Source organism: Ranitomeya variabilis, chromosome 1, assembly GCF_051348905.1.
Source record: "Ranitomeya variabilis isolate aRanVar5 chromosome 1, aRanVar5.hap1, whole genome shotgun sequence".
Taxonomy (NCBI): Eukaryota; Metazoa; Chordata; class Amphibia; order Anura; family Dendrobatidae; genus Ranitomeya; species Ranitomeya variabilis.
Window position 1 is genome coordinate 28,664,452 of NC_135232.1, and position 8,356 is coordinate 28,672,807.

The 8,356-nt window shown below is 43.1% G+C and overlaps 1 long non-coding RNA gene across 1 annotated transcript; it reads right to left on the reverse strand.

Moving 5' to 3' along the window:
- Positions 1-2,183: 2,183 nt before the first annotated feature.
- LOC143793663 (uncharacterized) lies at positions 2,184-4,601 on the reverse strand. The gene is made up of 3 exons (XR_013220180.1): positions 4,402-4,601; positions 2,841-3,062; positions 2,184-2,768 (listed from the first exon to the last, which is right to left on the reverse strand). It is a non-coding gene; the product is annotated as an uncharacterized LOC143793663 (long non-coding RNA).
- Positions 4,602-8,356: the final 3,755 nt, after the last annotated feature.

Below are 8,356 nucleotides of genomic sequence, written 5' to 3' on the forward strand. Positions count from 1 at the left end.
ATACACTAGGCCACTAAAGATTATATGTCACACACTAGGCCCCCAGGTATTATGTCATACACTTGGCGACCAGTGATTATTTGTCATACACTTGGCGACCAGTTATTATATGTCACACACTAGGACACCAGGTATTATACATCATATGCTAAGCCACCTAGGCCACCAGGGATTATACATGATACACTAGGCCACAAGGGATTATTAATTCTACACTACGCCACCATGGACATCAGGCATTATATGTCATACACTTGGCGACCAGTGATTATACATCATACACTAGGCCACTAAAGATTATATATCACACACTAGGCCACCAGGTATTATACATCATACGCTACACAACCTAGGCCACCAGGGATTATACATGATACACTAGGCCACTAAAGATTATATATCACACACTAGGCCACCAGGTATTATACATCATATGCTACACAACCTAGGCCACCAGGGATTATACATGATACACTAGGCCACAAGAGATTATATGTCACACACTAGGCCACCACCAGGGATTATATATAATGTACTAGGCCACCAGGGAGCATTGATCATGCCACCAGTTTACTAAATATTACACTGACCGCCAAGAAATGAAAATTAGTCTCACCGCTTACCCAAATACATATTTATTGCAGGTTGCGGTTGGTGCACAATAATGATGGAGTGTTTGCAGTCCCATGTAAATCCAGACAGCACAATCTGGAGAAGAGATAAAGTACAAGAAGCCTCCGCCCTGCTGACAGAAGTCCCTCTGGAGCAGATGATTACAGCACATATTTTTGCCTCTTTGTCCTTTGCCGATAAGTCGTCGGTGCCAGTTATCTGATGCAATAGCTTCCAAGGAGATGGCAGCACGGCCGGGAGCGCAGGTCTGACGGGATCCTTCCACTGTAACACTCCGGGCTGAGCTGGAGGAGCCGCTGCACGTCCTGTCTACTACAGATATAGAAAGACATATTCCTAGTCCAGATTTTTGCATTTGGAATTTTTAAAGGGGTTGTCCACTACCGAACCAGCCCTTATTAATGGCCCCACGGGGCTGCATGAATTAATAGAAAACGTCTATATTTTCCTCCAGGTGCCGCTCCTTTGCTTTCAACCCTCAGGTCTCTTGACATAAACAATCTCATGTGACCGCTGCAGCCAATCAGTGGCTGCTGTTCGGCTGCAGTAGTCCCATGACGTTATATTAGGAGAGAGATCACTATTCAGTAAAAATGTCCTGACAATACGATTCTCCAGTTGAGAACGACCGTGTGATCAAACTTGTAGAGTTTTTAAAATATATATTATATTATTTTATGGATTTGATATATATTATAATATTTTATGGATGTAACGATACAAAATATGTAAATGTTTTTTTTTTTTTTTTTTTTTTAGTTTTTAATTTTGAACTGTGGAAAGGGGGATAATTTTTCAGGTTTTTGCTATGTAATCCGAGTGCAGCATGATGTAGTGTCAGAGACCCTGATTCCAACGATGTGGCTGTGTTTTGCTGTTTCAATGCAATCAGTGTTTTATCAGCAGGAGATCATCACTACAGGACTAGTGGTCTCATGTCTCCTAGTCCAACCACACCCCCACTACTGATTGGCAGCTTTCTGTTAATATACATTGTACACAGAAAGTGGCCAATCAGAGGTGTGGGCGGAATTATACACAGGAAGCTGCCAATCAGAGGTGTGGGTGGGGTTATACATAGGAAGCTGCCAATCAGAGGTGTGGCCGGGTATACACAGGAAGATGTCAGTGTTGTGGGTGGGGTTATATCCAGGGAGCTGTCAATCAATGTTGTGGGCGGGGTTATACAGGGCTCAACATTCCGAGCTCTGCTAAATCTACAGCAAAGAAAATTGTGATTGTATCACAACTGCTGCACCCAGTAAAGTAAGTGACACATCACTGGAATCAGGCTCTCTGCCCTTACATCATGCTGACCTCAGATTACAAAGCAGAAAAAAGCGATCAGCAAGTCATCGCCTATCCTATATATAGGAAATAATTAGATTTTGAGGGGTTTAACCCCTTTAATTCACACCCCAGACTAGACCCCTTAATTAGACCCCAGATCAGACATTCTATATTTCCCTGACGTTTTGGATTCTTGAGGATTTTTCTTGCATTAATCAGCAATACTCTAAGACTTTGATACAATTATATCCAGTGCAGACAATGAGTTCAACATTCCGCACTCCAGACTGATACATTGTAACAAACCAGCAGATCTGATGTGTTTAGAGCGTTGTCTACACTGGATACATTGCACAGGATTACTGTCCCTGAATGGAAACAATTGTGTTCTCATCCACTGACAGTAATCACATATATAGAAAATAGCTAAGGTAAATAAAAAACAAAAACAAAACAATAAAGTATATTAGAAAGTTGAAGAACTTTTCATTAACACAGATTAAACTTTATACAAACTCGCGGCATTTATGACTTGTGACCACCAGATGGCAGCGCAGATATAGGAATCAAATAATGCAATTTTTCGCCAAATATCCCATGTAGAGACATCCGGCCGCTCTCCTACTGCTCAGAGCAATCACTTTCTATAATAAACAGTTATTGATCTTTTTCCTTATAATCTCTATCATGGGATGGGTGGGGGCTCCAGGATGTTTCCAGCAGTTTTTTAATCTTGCAGCTTTAATAATATGAGCAATAATTGGTAAAAGGTTGTGAAGGGACGTGTCCGTATGTGTCAGGCGCAATCCCTTAATAGCTGTAGTTCATCCTTGTAGTAGCTCAACCTGCAACATCAAGTACTTTGAATAAGAAAATCACCCATTACTATTGTTATTTCAATCTGTTTTCCTTGTTACCATTCTTGGACTTTTATTACTAGTAAACTAATAAAAAGTATGATGGTGGCGACATCAGCCGGCAAAACCTCCAACAAAGTCCTCACGGTGCCAATACTATTGTCAGTTACTCCAGCAGATGGCAGACTACTCCCAGCCCATGGCCTGTTGGCGGTGGCACCACGCAGGGAGCGTCGTCTGGCGCGATGACATCACTGCTCTGCGCTGCCCACGCGAGACACGCTGCAAGAAAAGATGGAGGCTGTAATGGAACGGAAGCTTGTACTAGATAAGGGTGGGTACATCATACTATGTATAGGGGGCATTATACTATGTATAGGGGCTGGGGTGCCATCATACTATGCATAGGGGCCTATGTGGGTATTATACCTTGTAGAGGTAGCTGTGGGGCATCATACTGTATGTAGGGAGCTCCTGAGCTATCATACTGTATATAGGGACTATAGGGACATTATACTGTGCATAGGGGGCTATGGAGGCATTGTACTATGTATAGGGAGCTATATGGACATTGTAATACATATACACTCACCGGCCACTTTATTAGGTACACCTGTCCAACTTCTTGTTAACACTTAATTTCTAATCAGCCAATCACATGGCGGCAACTCAGTGCATTTAGGCATGTAGACATGGTCAAGACAATCTCCTGCAGTTCAAACCGAGCATCAGTATGGGGAAGAAAGGTGATTTGAGTGCCTTTGAACGTGGCATGGTTGTTGGTGCCAGAAGGGCTGGTCTGAGTATTTCAGAAACTGCTGATCTACTGGGATTTTCACGCACAACCATCTCTAGGGTTTACAGAGAATGGTCCGAAAAAGAAAAAAAATCCAGTGAGCGGCAGTTCTGTGGGTGGAAATGCCTTGTTGATGCCAGAGGTCAGAGGAGAATGGGCAGACTGGTTCGAGCTGATAGAAAGGCAACAGTGACTCAAATCGCCACCCGTTACACCCAAGGTAGGCCTAAGAGCATCTCTGAACGCACAATGCGTCGAACTTTGAGGCAGATGGGCTACAGCAGCAGAAGACCACACCGGGTACCACTCCTTTCAGCTAAGAACAGGAAACTGAGGCTACAATTTGTACAAGCTCATCGAAATTGGACAGTAGAAGATTGGAAAAACGTTGCTTGGTCTGATGAGTCTCGATTTCTGCTGCGACATTCGGATGGTAGGGTCAGAATTTGGCGTAAACAACATGAAAGCATGGATCCATCCTGCCTTGTATGGAGCATCTTTGGGATGTGCAGCCGACAAATCTGCGGCAACTGTGTGATGCCATCATGTCAATATGGACCAAAATCTCTGAGGAATGCTTCCAGCACCTTGTTGAATCTATGCCACGAAGAATTGAGGCAGTTCTGAAGGCAAAAGGGGGTCCAACCCGTTACTAGCATGGTGTACCTAATAAAGTGGCCGGTGAGTGTATATACATACATATATATGTATATAGGGTGCTATGGTCACTTTATACTGTGTATGGGAGGCTGTGGGGAATTATACTGTATATAGGGTGCTATGGGGGCTTTATACTGTGTATGGGAGGCTGTTAGCGAATTATACTGTATACTAGACTGTGGCCCGATTCTAACGCATCGGGTATTCTAGAATATGCATGTCCCCGTAGTATATGGACAATGATGATTCCAGAATTCGCGGCAGACTGTGCCCGTCGCTGATTGGTCGAGGCAACCTTTATGACATAATCGTCGCCATGGCAACCATTATGACATCTACGTCGATACTGTGCCCGTCTCTGATTGGTCGAGGCCGCCATCATTATGACATCATCGTCGCCATGCTGTGCCCGTCGCTGATTGGTCGAGGCCTGGCGGCCTCGACCAATCAGAGACGCGGGATTTCCAGGACAGACAGACAGACAGAAAGACAGACAGACAGACAGACGGAAAAACCCTTAGACAATTATATATATAGATAGGGTGCTATGGGGGCTTTATACTGTGTATGGGAGGCTGTGGGGAATTATACTGTATATAGGGTGCTATGGGGGCTTTATAGTTGTGTATGGGAGGCTTTGGGGTAATTATACTGTATATAGGGTGCTATGGGGGCTTTATATTGTGTATGGGAGGCTATGGGGGATTTATACCTCATATAGGGTGCTATGGGGGCTTTATACTGTGTATGGGAGGCTGTGGGGGAATTATACTGTATATAGGGTGCTAAGGGTCGCTTTATACTGTGCATGGGAGGCTGTGGGGAAATTATACTGTATATAGGGTGCTATGGTCACTTTATACTGTGTATGGGAGGCTGTGGGGAATTATACTGTTTATAGGGTGCTATGGGGGCTTTATACTGTGCATGGGAGGCTGTTAGCGAATTATACTGTATATAGGGTGCTATGGGGGCTTTATACTGTGTATGGGAGGCTGTGGGGGATTTATACCTCATATAGGGTGCTATGGGGGCTTTATACTGTGTATGGGAGGCTGTGGGGGAATTATACTGTATATAGGGTGCTAAGGGTCGCTTTATACTGTGCATGGGAGGCTGTGGGGAAATTATACTGTATATAGGGTGCTATGGTCACTTTATACTGTGTATGGGAGGCTGTGGGGAATTATACTGTATATAGGGTGCTATGGGGGCTTTATACTGTGCATGGGAGGCTGTTAGCGAATTATACTGTATATAGGGTGCTATGGGGGCTTTATACTGTGTATGGGAGGCTGTGGGGAATTATACTGTATATAGGGTGCTATGGGGGCTTTATAGTGTGTATGGGAGGCTTTGGGGTAATTATACTGTATATAGGGTGCTATTGGGGCTTTATATTGTGTATGGGAGGCTGTGGGGGATTTATACCTCATATAGGGTTCTATGGGGGCTTTATACTGTGCATGGGAGGCTGTGGGAGAATTATACTGTATATAGGGTGCTATGGTCACTTTATACTGTGTATGGGAGGCTGTTAGCGAATTATACTGTATATAGGGTGCTAAGGGGGCTTTATACTGTGTATGGGAGGCTGTGGGGGCTTTATACTGTGTATGGGAGGCTGTGGGGGCTTTATACTGTGTATGGGAGGCTGTGGGGGCTTTATACTGTGAATGGGAGGCTGTGAGGGAACTATGAACTATACTGCTTATGGGGGCTGTGAGAGGTATCATACTGTGTATAGGGGTCTGTAGATAGGAGGCATAGTATAGAGAGGGGGCAAATTGAAGATGGGGACAGACTGGAGGGGGCAATATGAGGGACAGTGTGGAGATAAAGATTGTGTGAGGAAACAGTGGAAAGGGGAGAGGATGAAGTATGGAGTGTGGTGGTTATAGTTCATAAGGGATGATGATGTCTTATAGTTCATAAGGGCAGACAGTGTCGAGGCCATGTACCATAAAAGGGACAGTGTGTGGGTCATATTTTGTGCAGGGGGTAACGTGAGGGGAAATTATTATTCAGGATCTCTGTATGGGTGGATATTTTTATTCAGAACATTATGTGTTATTTTTAAGGACACGGTGTAGGGATGTGCTGCAGAAGACCTGAGAAGGGGGAAGTCTGCAGAGATGAACTGTGGATGTGAAAATTCCTCATGGCGTCTGGACCAGATGGAGAAGAAAAAGATGAAAAGGACTCCAATCAGAGAAGATGTCACCTATAAGGTACTTGTATGTAAATGTTTATTTGTTTTACTGAATACTGTGGTTCCTGTATGGTCCACAGTCTGATGATGGCTGGTAACAGCTCCCAGTATCTACTTTTCATTGTTAAAGACATACTGGGAATTGTAGGTGCCTGTGTTACCGATGTATATGGGGCTAATCAGACATCGCAATTGATCGCTGGAGTAACCTTGGTGCTGTGTTTATGTACTGATGGTGGTTCTGCTGCTGTTTTTCTGTACTGATGGTGGTTCTGTTTATGTATTTCTGTACTATTGAGGGTTCTGCTGATGTATGCCTATACTAATGGTGGTTCTGGTGCGTTTATTTCTGTACCGACAACTGTTCTGGTGATGTATTCCTGTTTTGATACAGGTTCTAATGCAGCTTTCATGTACTGATGTTTTTTCTTGTGATTCATTTATGTACTGATGGTGGCATTCATATAGTGATGGTGGTTTTTGTTGTTTTCATATACTGATGGTGGTTCTGGTTTTGTATTCCTGTATCAATAGTGGTTAAGGTGCAGTTTTTATGTATTGATGTTGTTTCTAGTGATGCATTTATGTACTGACGGTAGTCTGGTGATGCATTCAGATAGTGATGATGGTTATTGTTGTTCTCTTGTACTGGTGGTGGTTCTGGTGATACACTCCTGTACTGATAGTGGTCCTGGTGCTGTATTCATGTACTCAAGGTTGTTCTGGTGCTGTTTTCATTTACTGATGTTGTTTTTGTGAAGCATTTATGTACTCATGGTGGTCTGGTTATGAATTCATATACTGTTGGTTGTTTCTTGTTGTTTTCATGTATTCATGATGGGTATGGTGATGTATTACTGTACTGATTCTGGTTCTGGTGCTATATTCACATATTGATGGTGGTTCTTGTGCTGTATTCATATACTGGTTTTGACTTTTGAATATGTGTACTGATGGTGGCTTTGGTGCTGTATTGCTTAATAGGATACAATGATTTGTTCTATATACTGTAATATTGTGGTATTTAAGTATATAGTATAATCAGACAATCACAGGTTCAAGTCCACTAAGGGGAATAAATAGCATTAAATGAATACTGTATAAGCAACTCTCCCCAAAAAATGGCAGAATTGCTGTGCATTTAACATTTTTGCCTCTGGCAGCAAATAAACTAGAATCGGCCCTGGCAATGGAAATAATGGTGCCTTAAAATAAATAATGATAATAAAAAAAATAAAAGGCTCCATAGAGAGACCTGGAATGCAGTGATGGTGAATATGGGGTCCATTTTTCATTTCACTGAACTGAAACACAGCCTTGATTTTTTGTTATTTTAGATATACGATTTTGCGCTCAACTGAACATTTTTAGCTTGTTATTTTACTTTAAGAAATACTGGAAATATACTTGCAGTGGTGGCTGCAGGAAAAGCTATCACAGCTGTGCTGCTATAGGACTGTAAACTGGACAGTAACTGTTCAATTATCCCACAGCGCCTCCGCGGGTAAGATGAAGTATTACACCAGTAAGAGAAGATTTTTGTAGATATTCTCCACTCTGTGTGATACATGGGTGTCCTAAGAAGGAAAAGGGGAAGGTGAATAGTTGTTCGATTACTGTTGTTGTAAGTCCCAATGTAATGAATCCCCTAATAACTCAATTATTAGGGGAACAGATAGGGCAATCTGTCACAAAGACAGGGATCGTCGGACGGTGTGCTGCCTACCTGGCGCTCGAGTCCGACACATCGCTGATCGGGTGGACAGATTACTGGGAGGGGCTGGTGAGGACCCAGCGGTCATGGTGCACATTGGCACAAATGACAAAGTTAGAGGTAGGTGGAAGGTCCTTAAAGATGATTTCAGGGAATTAGGCTGCAAGCTGAAAGCAAGGACCTCCAACGTGGTA